Consider the following 20173-nt stretch of genomic DNA (forward strand, 5'->3'; position numbering starts at 1 on the left):
AATTCCAATTTGGCCCCAAAGGCTCAAAAACTCACATGTTGGCCTCAAAGGCCCAAAAATTCACATTTTGGCCCCTAAGGCCCAAAAAAAAAAATTCTTTGAGAACCTGGGGCCTTTCGAAAAGTCGAGGTGTCCAGCCCTAAGCACTCTACCTTACATATCACATCCCATTGGGTCCTATCCTAGGTGTCCTAGCCTACCAACACTACCCTACATTGTTTGGTCATACCACCCCACATCACAAGGGTCAAGTCCAAATACCTTACCCTTACACTACCCTACCTCACACTATCTCACATCCCCTATGAAAACACCTTATATAGGATAGTCTAATCATTTTGACTATATCCTTTCACAGGTACCCCTCCAAAGACCACCTGCACCCGAAACGCCAACTGAGCTCTCACCCACAAGACCAATTTCACCAATCGCACCAATGGCATCACTCACCGACATCTAGAACCTCATTGAACAACTGGAAGCCAGAATGGAGGCTAGAATGAATGAGGCATTGGCTGCCCAGAGGACTGCCTTAATAGCTGAACTAGGTGGTGATAATGGAAATGGGGCTTCCGCCGGGGGAAGTGGACCTGCTGCCTCCAATCAGGGACCCGGTGCTGCACCGACGTCCTCAAACCCTGCCCTGGATGACGTGCCCTCCAGAACTGCTTCTGAGCTGGAAGCTCAGAAAATGAGAGAGAAACTAGAACTCCTGGAAAGGTCTATTACTGCCCTTAAGACACACAAGGAAGTGGTGGACATGGACTCCTTGTCCTTGTTCCCTGAAGCAAGACTGCCCACGAAGTTCAAAATGCCCAACATGGACAAGTTTGACGGAACCATTTGTCCCAAAACGCACCTGAAAATGTATGTGGGTGCCCTCAACCCGTTTGGCCTGAACAGTGAGCTCCTTGCTCAGTTGTTTCAGCAATCTTTGACTGGTGCTGCATTAAGATGGTTTGTAAGCTTGGATCATTCAAAAATGAATAATTGGGAGGACATATGCAATGCTTTCAACATGCAGTACCATTATAATATCGAAGTGGATGTTACTCGAAGGGAACTAGAAACCACCAAGCAGAAAAACAATGAACCCTTTTCCTCGTTCCTTACGAGGTGGAGGGCCAAGGCCGCCCAAATGATTAATCGGCCTTCTGAGCAAGAACAGGTGGACATAATAATAAAAAACCTACAACCTGTCTACCAACAGCAGCTACAAACCCAGTACCTACCAACATTCCAGTCGCTCATTGCAACTGCAACTAAGGTGGAAGACTTAATCCAGTTGGGCCACCTCAAAGAAGACTCATACAAGAAGCAGAATCATGCTGGACTTTAAAAAACCGCCTACAAGACCTGGTTGACAATGGGTCTATCATCCCCAAGAGCAAACTGAACATCAACCAATCCCTTGCCTAACCATGGGATTAATGCAAAAAAAAAAAAAATTGCTGAACAAGAATTGTTCGATCCTTTCGAACTTTTCTTAGAAATGAATGAAGTTTGTGTCTGAGAAGGTTGAGATCAAACCTCCAAAAGAACAAAGGAATTGTTCATGACCAACAACAACCTGTCTGATCGATTTAAGCATCGAGAAGAACAAAGTCACTACAGTCAATCCAATCCTAGTCCATCACAGTCCACCTAGAGTCTATCTCTTAGGGTCTAGTTTTTTCTTGTCATTTTCATTTCCATTCAAGTTTTCATCTGTAAATCTAAGTGTCTTTTGTACACAAATTTTGTCTTATCAATAAAAAGTGATCAGTTTACGTTCCAATCATGTTTATACTCTTTCCTTATCCTTCCCTGTGAAAAAAAAAATCGAAAAAAAAAAAAATTAAAAAATTAAAAAAAAAATGATGATGAAAAAAAAAAAAAAAGATAATAAAAATTGGCAAAGAAAAATGCATTCATTTGCTCTGCATCAATCAAAGCTGGGGGCATCCTAAGAAGCACCTTCAAAAGGGAAGTTTTGAAGGGTAATCATGGAAAGGATCCAGCAAAAGGGTATGCAAGACTTCAAACAGTACCGAGGTAAAGCCGATTGAAGGGGTTAGGGCCATAATGGTTTCTCCGAAAACCCAGGAAAGGAAGATGCTCCGACGGAGAGGCGTCTGAATTTTGAGCTTAAAAGCGACAGAATAAAGAAGTTATGTTTGGAATTGGGTTGGGTCTGCACGAAGTCGCAATGCTATCCATACACTACTCAAGTCATCTCAGAATCAAGTTGCCTCGAAATTCTTTATGGAGAGGTTGCTTCTACGCAAGCAAAAGGAAAAACAGGACGAGAGGAACCCCTGGTCAAAAGGAAGCAAACAAGCAAAAAGAAAAAAAATAGGTGAAAAGGAACTTCTGCACAAAAGAAAGAAATCAAGGACAAAGCTACAGGAAATCAAGTTGTCAAAAACGGGTCAACTGCAAGCTCTCCGTTAAATTCAAGCCCATCAAGGGTAGATGACAAATCATTTCAGCCATAAGGACAAAGACCAAGCGGCTGCTCACATTTTTGAAAAAGCAAGTTAAAAGAAGCAGTCATTTCCACAAATTGGATGACAACAAACACCTTGAAAATCAAGCGCCAAGCATGGCACAAGTACAAGTGTCCTTATAAACAAGGACCATTTCTCAAATCAAGGAAAAGGAAGAGTCTCCTCAAAATTCCTTATGGAGAGGAGAACCATTGAGGAAATAAGTTTCAAATTCAGAGCAAGATAAAGTTCAAGAAAAAGAATCAAATTGACCTCAAGAATTCAAACATGGCGAAGCCACAAGCTCAAAGCATAAAAGCTTCTTCAACACTCAAGCCACTCAAGTTACCACCATAATGTGGGTATTCAAAACTCTTTGTGATGAATACAAGTCATATTTCAGTCAACCAGTGGTAAAACCACTACAACAACAAAGTCAGATTCGCCTAGGGTCATCTCTATCATACGAGCTCGAGTCAATAAGTTGATTCAACAACATCAAAGTTGGGAATGAATCTCGTAAAGACATCAAGCCGGGAAGGAATCCCGCGACGAAATCAAGCCAGAAATGAATTCTGCATCAACATCAAGTCGGGAATGAATCTCGCAAAGACCTCAAGCCGGGAAGGAATCCCGCGACGAAATCAAGCCAGAAATGAATTCTGCATCAACATCAAGTCGGGAATGAATCTCACAAAGACCTCAAGCCGGGAAGGAATCCCGCGACGAAATCAAGCCAGAAATGAATTCTGCATCAACATCCAGCCGGGAAGGAATCCCGCAAAGACATCAAGCCGGGAAGGAATCCCGCGAAGAAATCAAGTCAGAAATAAATTCTGCATCAACATCAAGTCGGGAAAGAATCCCGCAAAGACATCAAGCCGGGAAGGAATCCCGAGAAGAAATCAAGTCAAAAATAAATTCTGCATCAACATCAAGTCGGGAATGAATCTCGCAAAGACATCAAGCCGGGAAGGAATCCCGCGAAGAAATCAAGTCTGAAATAAATTCTGCATCAACATCAAGTCGGGAAAGAATCCCGCAAAGACATCAAGCCGAGAAGGAATCCCGTGAAGAAATCAAGTCAGAAATGAACTCTGCATCAACATCAGTCGGGAAGGAATCCCGCAAAGACATCAAGCCGGGAAGAAATCCCGCGAAGAAATCAAGTCAGAAATGAATTCTGTATTAATATCAAGTCAGGAAGGAATCCCGAAGAAATCAAATCGGAAATGAATTCCACAATCAGCATTAAGTCGGAATTGAATTTCGCCCCAACAGCAAGTCGAAAATAAATGCCGCACCAAGACGGAAAGGAATTCCGCACTAACATCAAGACGGAGATGAATTCCGCACCAGCCGAGCACGAAGTTCGCATCCCGGAAGGAACTACGAAAGACCTGATTCTCCCCATCCCCCGAAGAGTTCTTGGAGATACGTAGGCAGCCACAAAGGCGCGGTCACAAACATAAGTGTGCATCATAAAAAGCATTTTCTCTTTGCCAATAAAAAAATATAATAATAAAAATAATAAAGAAAAGAGAAGGAAAGAAAAATAAAAGCTGGAGTCGAAAACCCGAAAGGGCGGCTTCAGGCAAGAATTGAGCCCGCTAGGCTGAAAACCCGAAAGGGCGGTCTAGGCAAAAGTTAGGGCAAAGAGCCTGCTAGAGTCGAAAACCCGAAAGGGCGGCTACTAGGCAAAAGTTAAGGCAAAAAGAAAAAAAAGTGCTTTCAAAGGTCTTCTCAGGAGTATATAAATCATTTTTTCCAGGAACCACTGAATCCCTTCGAGTCAAAATTCACTACAAGAAAAATTTGAGTCTCTAAATCGAGTCTCCATCACCAGTGGTCATTCCACTACGAGTCACAAAAATCGAGTCATTCTCAAAAGTTCATTTTGAAAGCGTTACTCTTTGAGTCATTCCTCGAAAAAAGAGAGAGAGGAAAATGTCAATTCAATCCCCGGGGTTTCCAAAACAACCCTAAAAAATGTCAAACATAATCGTTGGGAGGTAATCCTTTAATACCTCGTCTCCACTCGGACCATCGTTTCTTCGATCCTTTCAGATGAGCGATGTCATCCACATTGTCCGTTTCCTCGAGTCATATAAGTGGCTTTGTTCTCATTGATTCCTCAATCGATTGGACAAGTACAACACCAATGTTTTGAAGTATTCCATGGTCAGCACCATTCTGGGGGCAAGAAGTGATAAAAACCTTCACCATTCTCCCATCACAAAAGTAGTCACGGAATTTTTAGTCTTTCATTAAGAAGAAATTCTATTTCAGCTAATGAGGGCATCAATTCTCTCAAGCAGGGGGCAAAATCCTCCGAGTCAGATTCAGGGGCAAGTATTATAAAAAAAAAAAAAAAAAAAGAAAAAAAAAACACATACACAACCCAGGGTGAAACCCTAACCAAGAACCAACCATTTGTCATCCAAAACCAAGCCATTTGACCATTTGATCATTTCGACTTTAGGTGGACCCTTGGTTCTCAAAAAAAAAAAAAAATAAATAAATAAATAAAACAAATCTCTTTTCAAGCCCTCATTAAGAGGCAAAACATTTTTTCAAGCCCTCATTAAGAGGAAAAATCTCTTTTCAAGCCCTCATTAAGAGGCAAAACATCTTTTCAAGCCCTCATTAAGAGGCAAAACATCATTTTAAGCCCTCATTAAGAGGCAAAATCTCTTTTCAAGCCCTCATTGAGAGGCAAAACATTTTTGCAAGCCCTCTAAGAGGCAAAATCTCTTTTCAAGCCCTCATTAAGAGGCAAAACATCTTTTCAAGCCCTCTAAGAGGCAAAATCTCTTTTCAAGCCCTCATTAAGAGGCAAAACATCTTTTCAAGTCCTCTAAGAGGCAAAATCTCTTTTCAAGTCCTCTAAGAGGCAAAACTTCTTTTTAAGTCCTCAAAAAAAAAAAAAAAAAAAAAAAACATCTTTAAGTTACAAACATATATCCATGCATTTGATTATTTCATTTCAAAGAAAAAAAAAAAAAAATACAGCGGCGAGGTTTCCTCCTCTGCCCATCCTCAAAATTTGCTCCTTCAGACAGCCACTGGCTCTCATAAATCATTTTTATGATAGCCAGTGGGGGACAACTGTGAATACTCAAATTTTGAGGCTCAAAAAGCCAGTTTTCCCAGACTGCAAACAGTCCGGCCTGCAACAGTGCCATGCCATTTTGGAAACTCACCGAAAGTATGCCAATATGGTACTTAAAACGTCCGGAATGTCGCAACGATCACGGAACAGGTCCCGGAATATTTTTCGGAGACCCGGAACTCCCGAAAACTCCTCCAGAGTGAAAAAGCCCAAGTAACCGCGGCCGAGCACGGTGGCTCCGGCCACCGTGGCACCTGCCACCGGCACCGGCGGCACCTGCCACCGGCACCGGCGGCACCTGCCGCCGGCCACGGCGGCACCTGCAGCCGGCACCGGCGGCACCTGCCGCCGGCCACGGCGGCACCTGCAGCCGGCACCGGCGGCACCTGCCGTCGACCACGGCGGCACCTGCCGCCGGCGACCCATTTTTTGCCTATAAAAGGCCACTTACCTCTTCAATTTTGACACCCCTGTCTGTGTTGACGGACGATCTTCCTCCCTCCCACGCTCCTTGCGATTTCTTTACCGCTTTTTGCATTTAATTTAATTTTTATTGCATTTTTATTGTGATATTTGCCCACTAAAATTCAACAAATTAAAATTAATTAATATTTCCTAAACGAGGAGCTTAATCTGGAGCTAAGAAGCGGCCGTCGATTAAATCAGGTACACAAACGAAACTCTGCTCATTTAATTTTAGCACTTCATGCATATTTCTCTTCTACTCTTAATAATTCTACAACTGCATAAATGCATTCACGTCATCATTTGGACAAATAAACTGTTTCAATTAAACACGATTAAGTTTAAATGCCCGGTTAATTAATAATCGTGGTGTTAAAACTTAAATCCGACAATATTGGCTAAAAGAATCTAGTTAATTAATAACTATGGTTCAATCGCCTTATTTCGAACAAATCTGGCTAAAAGTCCAATTAATCAATAATTGTGGCTAAAAGCTTTAATCAATCGCGTTTTGGCAACAAATTGCCTACAGTTTAATCAATCACATTTTGGCAACAAATTGCCTACGGTTTAATCAATTTTGGTAAACAAATTGCCTATAAATTAGATTAACCACTTTTTAGCGACAAATCGCTTAAATCAGAAGCTTTGGCAAAATGCCTTAGAATTAATCAATCTTTTGGCTAAAAGCCTTCAAACAATCATTTTGGCGACAATCGCCTAAATCACATCAACTTTTGGCAAAAATTGCCTAAATCAACTCATTTCGGCCAAAGGCCCTAAAATCAACCATTTTGGCGACAATCGCCTAAATTACACATTTTAGCAAACGAATTGCTTAAATCAACACTTTTTGGCCAAAGGCCTTAAAATCAATCATTTTGGCGACAATCGCCCAATCAACACTTTTGGCAAACAGATTGCCTAAATCAACACATTTTGGCTAAAAGCCTTAAAATCAATCATTTCGGCAATAATAAGCCCGAACATCAATTTTGGCAATAATAAGACCAAATATCAATTTTGGCGACAAATCGCCCCGACAACCGTTTTTGGCACAAATGCCTTAAAACCAACATTTTTGGCGACGAACGCCTAATCGAATCAATCGATCCTTTGGCAAAATGCCTAAACAAACATGCACGAAGCATATATACACTCATGCATTAAGCATACACCCTCAAAGCCCTTCAAAGAAGGCCTATCGAACTACGTTGACTTTGATCTTTCATTCAAACGAAAGTACGTAGGCATGTTAGGAATTTAACCCCGAGCGGCAAGTCGAAATCACTTAAACATTTCATTTGGTCCAATTACATCATTCACCTTGCAAAGCATTCACTCTTTTTGGTTAGTTAATCAGCATGACATGGTCTCGGGATCCACCTCGGGTTCGTAGATTGTGCCTTAAACATTAGGATAATTAATCTAGTAACTAGGTTAATTAAAATTAGAGTCACTCAGGGTTTTTTCTTAGTTTACCCTAAAATAATTAAACAAGGTGGCGACTCACACACTCACGTGCATTTCTGTCCTTAATCATATGCATTCATATGCCTATGACATTTGGGGTAGGGGTTCACACTCTGCTGGATCCTCTGACCTCTGGCCTGTCTCTCATTCCGAATAAGCTCTAGCTTTGTAGCAGCCTTCACCAAACCAGCTAATGTAGTGTGGGGCTGGGATGTCAAGTGCATCCTATACTCATCCAGTGACCCCTTCCGAAACCGCTTACACCGATCTGCCTCAGTAGGGACCAACTTAGAAGCATACCTACTCAACCGCAGAAACTCCCGCTCATACTCGGAGACAGTCATCCGTCCCTGCCTAAGCTCAAGGAACTCTGCTATCCTCTGATCCGTGTATAACTCCCCTACATATTTCTCCCGAAAAGCAGAGAGAAAGAAATCCCAAGTAACATCCTCAGCTCTCGCTGTCTTCACCATAGACTCCCACCATAGGTAAGCCTCTTCCTTTAGCAAGGAAACAGCACAAATCAATCTATCTGCAGGAGTACACTGCATCTGGTCCAAAACCCTCTCTGTAGCTTGGAGCCAAAATTTTGCTGCAGAAGGATCATCATCTCTCCGACCCATAAAATCCTCAACACGATACTTCCTCAGTCTCTCTACCGGGGTATGAACTGGAAAAGGGGCTGGTGCGACTGGAGCCTGGGGAACAGCTCCCGTAGCCTGCCTCAATGCAGCTACCAACTGCTGTACCAAATCACCCTGATTAGGCCCCGCAGGACCCACAGTAGCCTGCCCTACAGCTGAGGCGCGCTCTGCATCAGAACCCAAAATGCCACCAGCAACACCACCGGCTGGCCTACTGCCCTCTAACATAGCACCCTCTAGAGGGGCATAACTGTCCACCTCCTCATCTGGCAGGCGCTGAGACATCACTAAATACCTACAAAGACCAGCGGATTCGCATCAGAGAGAAATTCCCACAACAGACTAATATGGCATGTATTTAACTTAAATCACTTATATCATTACTCCAAAGCGGATAAACTCTCATACCAAATCATATCTCCTAGAATCGTCTAAACCTATGCTCTGATACCACAAAATGTAACACCCACCTACCAATCCCGGAGAACCAGACGGTGGATGCCACAATCGGTGCTGGAGCACCATCTTATGTCATTTATTAAAGCTAGATCACAAATTAGAAGTGGTTAAATTTTCATAAGGAGGAAAGTAATTAACATTTTGTTTTTTTTTTTTACAAAAATAATGTTTAAGGAAATTCCTACGAAAATTTCGCAAGAGTTTCCCCTAAAAATTAACTTGCCACACAAAGAAAATATACACACTTCCAATTTTCTCCAAACCCCCAAAACTCCAATTCAACACAACATACCACAAGCACTTCTAAATATCCATCAACATACGCATAATATTCGAAACACATTCTTTTCAAGGAATCTATAATCATCATACACCAAAAATATAATAAGATGTTATTTCCTTAAATAATCATAACTCTTAATACATGACAAACTTATTATATCCAACCTTCACAACCCAATATTTATATACATGCCAAAAATCACCATTTACAAAATATCCTACCCAAAATGCGATATCTACTCTGATGCTCATCCTCTGGTCTTGAAGAACACCCTCCGCTCCTAACCTGTGCGTGATAAAAATCAACGCGCTGAGTGGAAGACTCAGTGGTGCTAAATAACCAACAATTTAATTAACAATAATAGCCAAGGCAAAACTTAAATTACTCAACTATATAAATACCGAAATCGCATTCATTTAATTCAAATACTTTGAAAGCAATGAGAAGATTATAATACAAATATGTCTTCATTCTTTTATAGCAACAATAAAATTTCATTTTTCGTTAAGGCTCATACTCATGCAGAATGAACATAAGCAGATTTGATCGTGGCCTATGTTAGCGCCACCCCCATCACATACTCGTGGCCTATGAAAGCACCACCGTGGCCTATGAAAGCACCACCCCATCACACAAATAAGCGCGTCCGCCTATTTATAAGGGCTGATAACCCTAGCATATGATCATAGCTTCACAATAAGAAAATCCATCTCATCATACCACGTCTCAATCATGCATAGTAGAGCCCAAATCAAAATAATTCTTTCACAAAAGCAATAATTCTTAATCAAAACCTCTTCATTTAGTACTCATCAGTTCAAAATTTTTATTCAAAACACTATAAATGTATATATACTTAATATAGTATAAAAGTACATAAATCAAGAACTTTTCAGCATTTTCATAAACTTGACCTTTGCTGGGTTTTCAACACATAATTTGAGTTATGGGTCTCCAAATTGACTGAAATTAGATTCATTAGATATTTAAGAAAAAATGCTACAAATGTTCATAAGGGACCACAGCCCAGATCAAACAGTAAGATAGCAAACAAACGCTCAGAACACTACCTACAGATCAGACCTGATTCAGCAGAACCAAGTCCAATGTTTCTTGAATTCCTACTTCACCAGACACTCAAATGAAACCAATCCAGAACGAGAGAATTCTCAAGACATAGGGAAACAACTTTTATGAAGAACTCAGAACCTAATCTTGTCATTATAGTGGTCAACATGGGCACTCAATTTAGTAATGCATGTGGCCCGACACAACAGAGTCAGTTTGGGTGTTTCAGCCATAAGTTGAGCTATATATATCCAATTTGGACACAAGAGGATGGGTTGGAAAGATAAGAAGTAAAGATATAACTTTTATGAAGAACATAAAGCGTTATGTTTCCATTTGAGTGGTCAAAATGGACAATCATTTCGGATAGACAGGTAAGACATCATAACAGAACCAGTTTTGGTATTTAAATCATAAGTTGAGCTACAAGTATTGGAATTAGACATAAGAATATGTTTTGGAAAGCTGAGAAATAGAGCTACAACTTTCATGAAGAAGTCAGAAACAAATGGGAAGTATAAAGGGGTCAAAAATGAGTTCCAATCCCACAGCAGAACACATCTCACATAAAAATTCAGCAATTTCAACAAAACATACAAAGTTCCCAAAATATATTCAAAACCCTAACCATGTAAAAACAACTTAAACAAGTGAAATTATGATTGCACTAACCTTATTAACAAGCTTGAATAAGCTTGGAAAGCCTTACTCCTTGGCTTTCTCTTTACCCTTTGAGGATGGTTCTCCAACCTCTTCAAAGCATGAAAAATCAACATTACAAGCAAAACATGACAAAAGAAATAGTTGGAGCATGATTTAATGCATCAATAACATGTCTAAACCATGAATTCTACTTAACAATTCACAAAACTCAAAAACCACAACTTACTTGCTTCAATGGTAACTTCACTTCTCTTTGCTTTTAATCACCAATCTCAACTTCTACTCCTTAATTCTTAAGCATTAAGTCCTATTCTATGGTTTAATTAGGTAGTTTGGTGGTAAATTTGGAGGTAAGAAAATGAAGAAAATGAAAGAAGAAGGAAGAAGATGGAAATGGCGTGGAGAAGAGAAGAGAAGAAAGAAAAAAAAAATGTTGTGGTATTACTTTAAGAGCCAAAGTCAAATTTGACTTCCTAAAATCATGCCAAATGTGTGGCTAAGATCAAGTCCTAAATAATCTCATCCAATGGCTCTAAATATTCCTCAAATAATTCTCTTCTACTTATTATTTAACTCCACCAATTAATTAAATTAACTCCACTAAAATAATTCCTCTAGTATACCACACTAGAAATATTATGCATTTAATACATAAACTCTCCAAAAATATTCATTAAATATTTTCTACCCACCTAAATCATGCAAACATGCTCCAAAAATAGTAAATAAAATATTAACTATGCATAGTAATTTTTCCGGACTAAAATAATACCAAGTCCCGGACCGATGGTACTATTCACAGACCGGTAAATCACTATTACCGACACTAAAAGAAAAATCAGTCTGTTACATTTTTTTTTAATTGACTTGCCGTAGTGCATGTGAGACGCCTTGCCTTTGTGCATGAGAGTGGCATTTTGCGAATGATGGCAAATCATTAAGGCATTGCTACAATGGATCGTGACTTAGCCATGATGGCTCTTTATGCGGAGGAAGATTAGGTTATTGACGTAGGACAGTTACAAGCTCCCGCTGAGGACATTGATTACTCTCTATGTTTGGTTGGCTGACTCTTAATGAGCAATAGGGTTAACTATGGTGTTATGAAATCTGCCTTTGCTAATCTATGGCAGCCTGGTCGTGACTTTGTGTGACCGAAGTGGATCCAAAAGTGTTTTTATTCCGATTTTTCATTCGGTTGATCTGCGACGAGTTTGGAATGGAGCCCCGTGGTCTTTTAATAATCATGTCCTTGTCCTTGACAAGATATTGGTGAATACAGAGCCTCAAGATGTTCCACTTTTCTACTGTGAATTTTAGAAGCAGATTCATAGGCTACAGTCAAGTTTTATGTCAGAGGGTGTTAGTCGAATGCTTGGTAATTTTACTGGATCTTTTGTATCTTATGATCTAAATAATAATGCTACAATCTAGAGGAGTTTCAGGTGACTCTGTAACACCCACCGGCCAATCCCGGAGAACCAGACGGCGGATGCCACAATCGGTGCCGGAGCACCGTCTTATGTCACTTATTAAAGCTAGATGACAAATTAGAAGTGGTTAGATTTTCATAAGGAGGCAAGTAATTAACATTGTTTAAAAATAAAAAAAAAATATTGAAGGAAATGTCTACGAAAATTTCACAAGGGTTTCCCCTAAAAATTAACTTGCCACACAAAGAAAATATACACACTTCCAATTTCTCCAAACCCCAAAACTCCAATTCAACACAACATACCACAAACACTTCTAAATATCATAATACACCAAAAATATAATAAGATGTTATTTCCTTAAATAATAATAACTCTTAATACATTCTAGACTTATTATATACAACCTCCACAACACAATATTTATATACATGCCAAAAATCACCATTTACAAAATATCCTACCCAAAATGTGATATCTACTCTGATGCTACTCCTTTGGTCTTGCAGAACACCCTCTGCTCCTAACCTGCGCGTGATAAAAATCAACGCGCTGAGTGGAAGACTCAGTGGTGCTAAACAACCAACAATTAAAATAACAAGAATAGCCAAGGCAAGTCTCACAAATGCTTTGAATTACTCAACTATATAAATACCGAAATCGCATTCATTTCATTCAAATACTTTGAAAGCAATAAGACGATTATAAATACAAATCTGTCTTCATTCTTTTATAGTAAAAATAAATTTCATTCTTTAGTTAAGGCTCGTACTCATGCAGAATGAACATAAACAGATTTGATCGTGGCCTATGAAAGCGCCACCCCCGTCACACAATCGTGGCCTATGAAAGCGCCACCCCCATCACACAATCGTGGCCTATGAAAGCGCCACCCCCATCACACAATCGTGGTCTATAAAAGCACCACCCCCATCACACAAATAAGTGCGTCCACCTATTTATAAGGGCTGATAACCCTAGCATATGATCATAGCTTCACATAACAAAATCGATCTCATCATACCACATTTCAATCATGCATAGTAGAGCCCAAATCAAAATCATTCTTTCACAAAGTAATAATTCTTAATTAAAAATCTTCATTTCTTAATACCCCTCATTTCAAAATTCTTACTCAAAACACTATAGATATATATACTTAATATAGTATAAAAGTACATAAATCAAGAACCTTTTAGCATTTTCATAAACTTGACCTTTGCTGTGTTTTTAAAACATAACTTGAGTTATGGGCCTCCAAATTGAATGAAATCAGATTCATGAGAAAGCTAAGACAAAATTTTACAAATGTTATGAAGGGACCATAGCCCAGATCAATCGGTAAGATAGCAAACAAAAGCTAGGAACATAGACCAACAGATCAAACCTGATTCAGCAGAACCAAGTCCAATGTTTATTGAATTCCTACTTAACCAAACACTCAAATTAAACCAATCTAGAACGATAGAAGTTCAAGACACAGGGCAACAACTTTTATGAAGAACTTAGAACCTAATCTTGTCATTATAGTTGTCAAAATGGGCACTCAATTTAGTGATGCATGTGGCCCGTCACAACAGAGTCAGTTTGGGTGTTTCAGCCATAAGTTGAGCTATGTATCTCCCAATTGGACACAAGAGGATGGGTTGGAAAGCTAAGAAGTAAAGCTACAACTTTTATGAAGAACATAAGACGTTATTTGGCCATTTGAGTGGTCAAAATGGACAATCATTTCGGATATACAGGTAAGACACCATAACAGAACCAGTTTTGGTATTTAAATCATAAGTTGAGCTACAAGTATTGGAATTAGACATAAGAATATGTTTTGGAAAGATGAGAAATAGAGCTACAACTTTCATGAAGAAGTCAGAAACAGATGGGAAGTATAAAGGGTCAAAAATGAGTTCCAATCCCACTTCAGAAAATATCTAACATTAAAATTCATCAATTTAACCAAAACATACAAAGTTCCCAAAATACATTCAAAAACCTAACCATGTAAAAACAACTTAAACAAGTGAAAGGGAAAGAGAATATGATTGCACTAACCTTATTAACAAGCTTGAATAAGCTTGGAAAGCCTTACTCCTTGGCTTTCTCTTTACCCTTTGAGGATGGTTCTCCGACCTCTTCAAAGTATGAGAAATCAACATTAAAAGCAAAACTTGACAAAAAAAATAGTTGGAGCATGATTTAATGCATCAATAACATGTCTGAACCATGAATTCTACTTATTAATTCACAAAACTCAAAAACCACAACTTACTTGCTTCAATGGTAACTTCACTTCTCTTTGCTTTTAATCACCAATCTCAACTTCTACTACTTAATTCTTAAGAATTAAGTACTATTTCATGGTTGTTTTCGTCGAAAATCCCCCCGGATGACCCGAAAACATCCTTTTTGTGATTTTTGATGAAATATATATATATTTTTATTTTGGATGCGGTGCCGATAAATTGGTCTTATAAACAATTTTGAGTCACCACCCATTATTTAGGCAATGGGACAGTTTTCATAAAAATGACTCCATTATAAACCCAATTTTGTTTCAAGGCCAAATTATTTCAAAAAGACTGGTCAGGTGCACCAATGTGATTCTGGGTAAGGGAATTAGGTACGCTGGCCCGTTGGAAGCCGACGCCCGGAAAACTGGCCTCTATTAACCTATGATTTCTAATTTATTTTAGTTAGGAAAGCCAAATTATTTATTTATTTAAACCCAACCCAAACGAATCGGACCGAGTTCTTATGTGGAAAACTATTTAATCGTTCCAATCAAATCTAATTATCACATAATAACCATTCAATCAAAACAATTAAAATCAAACCAATAAAAGACCCGCTCTTGCCTTATGGTTAAAGGCGGGCAACAAACCGAATAAAAAATATTAAACAGAATAAATAAACAACCCGCTCTTGCCTTATGGTTCAAGGCGGGTAACAAACCGAATATGAAATAAATCGAATAAATAAAAGATCCAATTCAATATTAAATCCAAAAAAAAGAACAAAATAAAATCATGCATATTTATTATTTAACATCTAAGTCACATTTTATTTTTATTTTTATTTTTTTATTTAATTTCATTTTTGCATTCAACCAAAAATTATAAAATTCATACAAATAAATACACAAAATTACATTTTAGTATTTTAAGTTTAATTAAACTTTGATCTGTTCATAATTGGGCATTTTCAGATTTATTGAAGAAATTAAACTTTATTTTTTGTACAAAATTTATATATATATTTTTTATTATTTTTTTTATTATTTCTGGAAATTCGATGAATAGTGTGATGAACAGTGTGATGAATAGTAATGAATAGTGCGTGAACAGTGTGCGAACAGTATGATGAATAGTAAAACAGTGTGTAAATAGTGTGCGAACAGTGCGTGAACAGTGTTACTGTTTATCGATTTCTGGAAATATTGAAGAACAGTTACTGTTCATCGATGAACAGTTGCGTATTTTTGCCCAGAATTCATTTTTAAGTGATTTTTTACATCATTTCTTGTTTAAATATGATTTAAGGACATATAAAATGGCTAAATATGAACAGAATACAATTTAAAGAAGCTTAAATTACTAAAATCACAAAAATATGTAAAAAAAAAACACAAAAATGTGTAAAACTGATCCTTAGATTGAGGATTGTAAATGGATCAAATGTCTTTTTAGATCTCCCAGAAACTTTGCTTCCAAGGATTTAAGTGTGTTTTCTTTATATTTATTTTTTTGTTGTTTTCTCTCTTTTTATGCTTTAATTCACCTAAAATTGATATCTAATGGCAATTTCTCTTCAAATCAATTCACAAGAATTTTTGGAGAGAAATATGACCGCACAATATTTTTTTTAGGGTTTTTTGAAGATTGTGAAGTAGTGTAAAATTGTGAGAAAAAAGGCGTATTTATAGAGGTTGGTGATAGGTGTTAATTTTATAGTGTTTTTAATATAGTTTTTATTAGAATTTTAGTAAGTTTTATTAGTTTAATTTGATTTTAAATTCAATTCTAGTATAATTTTGTTCAAAGCTTCCTTGATTCTTAATCCGCTTGATCTAAGAGAAAATTGTAGGAATTTGGCACAGAAAAGAACATTTCAAGGCAAGACACTCAGCCTCTAGCACACCCAGGCCGTGCTAGAAGGCACAACCGTGCTAAAAGCTAAGGAAATCAAAGGAGAGACAGAAGAGAGCACGGCCAGGGTGGTGTCAAAAGGCACGGCCGTGCCAAAATGGGATCAGGGCGTGTTAAGCCTAGCACGCCCATGACAATTCTAAAAGGAGTGACAGAAGCAAGCACGCCCTGCCTGTGCTTGGTGGCACGCCCGTGCCTCAGGGATTCATCAGGGTGTGCTTGCCTAGCACACCCCGTGCTTCACTAGCCAGACTTCCAGACTAAAGCACACCCTGCCCGTGCCCAATGGCACGCCCGTGCGGCATAGACAGAACTAGCGTGAAATAGATACGCAAATCAATCTTTTTCTGACATGGGCCGACCTCGGGGAGTTTCCTAAACACACTAAACAAGACCTAGACCTATTTTGGGAGAGAAAGGAGTCCTAATCAAGAAGAGATCAAAAGCCTAAACAGTCATGATCTCCTATAGAAGATTTTGCACTAAATAAGGATTCTATTTCCTAAAAGGAGTCAGACTTACCTTCAGGAGCTCTATATAAGGAGGGGAACTTCTCATTGCTAGGGATCTCATTTTTTTGTGTTATTCTCTACATAATTCTCTTTCTCTCAAGACCTCAAGCATCCAAGTTTTGTGCCAAGAATCAAGGAAGCCATCTATATAGCTGTGATAAAGTTTTTATTTCTAAACTCTTCTTGTTTTTCTTTTCATTATTGTTTTAAGTATGATGAATGATTTAAACATGAATGAGTTTTATTTAATTACTATGTCCAGCTAAAACTCTTATACTAGGGATTTGATGTAACTTAATTCGATTCCAGTTTATAATATTAGATTTATTTTTCTTTATTCTCGTTGTAAATTATTATTGTGCTTAAAGCTTTCAGGTAGAAAATTTCCCCTGGATTGAGCTATTTCAATAATTGCTATTGATATGAAAAAGATAATAATTTACTTGAGAATAATAACTTGACGTGGAAGCTATATGGTTTGACTCAAGGGGGGTTTTCATAATTTAATAATTATTAGGTTGTGAACTTACAAAACAATCACAAAACCTAAGGATCTGATTTATGTTTGATTTCACTATTGGAATATAGGTAATTATACTAGATTAGAATAGCTAACAATACATCGGGAGAGCTTGTTAGTGACTCTAGGGTTGTTTCTCCTACTTGAACAATTAAAATTGATTAATGAACTAATAAAATAAACTGGATAGAATTAAGTGAATTCAAATTCCCTAGTAGTTTAATTCCCTGATTTCTTTTCACCTAAATTAAGTGTTTGGTCTCTTTCTGTTTTTACTTTAAAATTATTTTCCTTATAGCAATCTTTCTGATTGCCGTTTAAATAATAATAGGTTAACACAATTTTGGTACTTGATAAACAATCCCTGAGGAGACGATACTCTACTTACTTTATATTACTTGCTACGATTTCGTACACTTGCGAAAAACGCTGTCAAGTTTTTGGCGCCGTTGCCGGGGATTGGCGTTTCAATATCAATACGAATTACCCTATTATTAATTTGGACATTCTTTTGTTTTTATTTAATTTTTCTTTTAAGCACTATTCCAGGTGTTTTATGCAAAGAAGATCAAGGAAAACTGAACCTCTAATCTTTGATCCGAAAATTGAAAGAACTCTTCGTAGGCACAACGCTGCAAGAAAAGCACGAGAAATAAAACTCGAACAACAAGCAGACATGGCCGACGAAAACGAAAACAGAAACGAGAACATAGTTGGACCACCACTTCAACATCCGGTCCGTACCTTAAGGGATTATACAACACCTAATCTGAATGGGACAACCTCAAGTATTATAAGACCTAGGGTAGAAGCTAATAATTTTGAGATTAAACCCGCAATCATTCAAATGCTCTCTACCTCAATCCAATATGGGGGTTTTCCTAGTGAAGATCCTAATGCTGACATCACCAATTTTCTGGAAATTTGTGACACATTCTAACAAAATGGTGTTTCTGAAGATGCAATCAAGCTAAGACTTTTCCCTTTTACTCTTAGGGATAAGGGAAGATCTTGGTTGCAATCATGTCCCGCTGGGAGTTTCACCACATGGGATGAATTAGCTCAAAAGTTTCTAGCTAAATTCTTTCCATCCTCAAAAACCACCAAGTTGCGCAATGAGATAATGACATTTGCTCATCATGATCAAGAGAGCCTGTATGAAGCTTGGGAAAGATTCAAGGATTTGTTAAGAAAGTGCCCACATCACAGTTTGCCCAAGTGGCTACAGGTACAAACTTTTTATAATGCATTATCTCCTAACATCAAAATTACTCTAGATGCAGCTGTAGGTGGATCCTTTGAAAAGAAGGGAATTGATGAGGCATATGAGTTGATAGAAGAAATGGCAAGCAAAAGCCATTACCAAAACAATTCCGAAAGAAGAAGAACCGCAGGAGTCTATGAAATAGACGCCATTACAGCACTTAATGCCAAGGTAGTTAACATGGTAAGAAAATTGGACATGTTAACTACTAATCCTGTAAATTCTGTTATGCAAGTTTGTGATAGGTGCAATGGACAACATGGAATTGGAGAATGCATCATGGACTCTTTAAATCCACAAACTTTGGAGCAAGTGAACTATGTGATGAATCAAGGAAGAAAGAATTACCCCTATTCAAATTCATATGATAACAGGTTAAGGAACCATCCTAATCTATCCTATGGTAATCCCAACAATGCCTTGAATGCACCACCGGATTTCCACCCTCCAGAAAAGAAATCCCATGATGACCTCCTCACCGCTCTTTCTAAATCACACATGGAGTTCATGAACGAAACCAGAGAGAACCATAAAATCCAGCAGGCTGCAATAAGAAATTTGGAAATTCAGCTAGGGCAGTTTGCAAACATGATGGCATCTCGACCTCAAGGTACGTTACCTAGCAATACTGAAAAGAACCCAAAAGAATAGGTGCAGGCTATCACCTTGAGAAGTGGCAAACAATTAGATGAACCACCAAGGAAAGAAAAGGAAGAAAAAGAACAACCAAAGGTGCCTATCATTGACTTAGAGGAACAAGAAAAGGTAAAACCCTATGTTCCCCCTGTTCCCTTTCCACAAAGATTAAAGAAAGCACAAGATGATAAGAGCTTCCTCAAGTTTCTGGATGTGTTTAAGAAGCTTCAAATCAATATTCCTTTTGCTGAAGCTCTTGCTCAAATGCCTAGCTATGCTAAATTCCTAAAAGATATCCTAAGTAAGAAACGAAAAATTGATGATCAAGGAACGGTAATGTTAACAGAGGAGTGCAGTGCAATTATTCAAAACAAATTACCTCCAAAGTTAAAAGATCCAGGAAGTTTTTCTATCCCTTGTAACATTGGTAATCTTGACTTTGAAAAGGCCTTGGCAGATTTAGGTGCTAGCATTAATCTTATGTCCTATGAAGTTTTTAAGATGCTAGGTATGGGAGAGCTCAAACCAACAGGGATGTCTTTGCAATTAGCAGATTGTTCTATTAAATATCCTAGAGGGATTGTAGAGGACGTGCTTGTAAAGGTAGGTACATTCATCTTTCCTGTTGATTTTGTTATTCTTGACATTGATGAAGACAGGGAAGGATCTCTAATCCTTGGAAGACCTTTTCTTACAACTGCAAGAGCATTGATTGATGTCTATGAGGGTAAGTTGACTCTAAGAGTTGGACAGGAAGAAATTGTCTTTGATGTACTTAAATCTTGTAAACTTCCTATGGACTATGGAGATTGTTTTTGAATTGACGTTGTTGACGAATGTGTGGAAAACACTTTGCATGTCGACAGTAACATTAATGAATCAAGCATCTTAAATGAAAAAGAAAAGGAACCACCGAAGCAAGAACTGAAACAACTTCCACCTCATTTAAAACATGCATTCTTAGGTGAGGACCATTCTTTTCCTGTTATTATTTCTTCTCACTTAAGCTTGATCAGGAGGAAAGGTTG

General features: G+C 38.1%; 1 non-coding gene across 1 annotated transcript; it reads right to left on the reverse strand.

The window, feature by feature from the left end:
- Positions 1 to 18350: 18350 nt before the first annotated feature.
- LOC149493637 (small nucleolar RNA R71) lies at positions 18351 to 18456 on the reverse strand. Its single transcript, XR_016322781.1, has one exon. It is a non-coding gene; the product is annotated as a small nucleolar RNA R71 (small nucleolar RNA).
- Between the last annotated feature and the right edge of the window lie 1717 nt (positions 18457 to 20173).

Source organism: Jatropha curcas, chromosome 9, assembly GCF_041381405.1.
Source record: "Jatropha curcas cultivar XTBG-Jc1 chromosome 9, XTBG_Jcur_1.0, whole genome shotgun sequence".
In the NCBI taxonomy this organism is placed as follows: Eukaryota; Viridiplantae; Streptophyta; class Magnoliopsida; order Malpighiales; family Euphorbiaceae; genus Jatropha; species Jatropha curcas.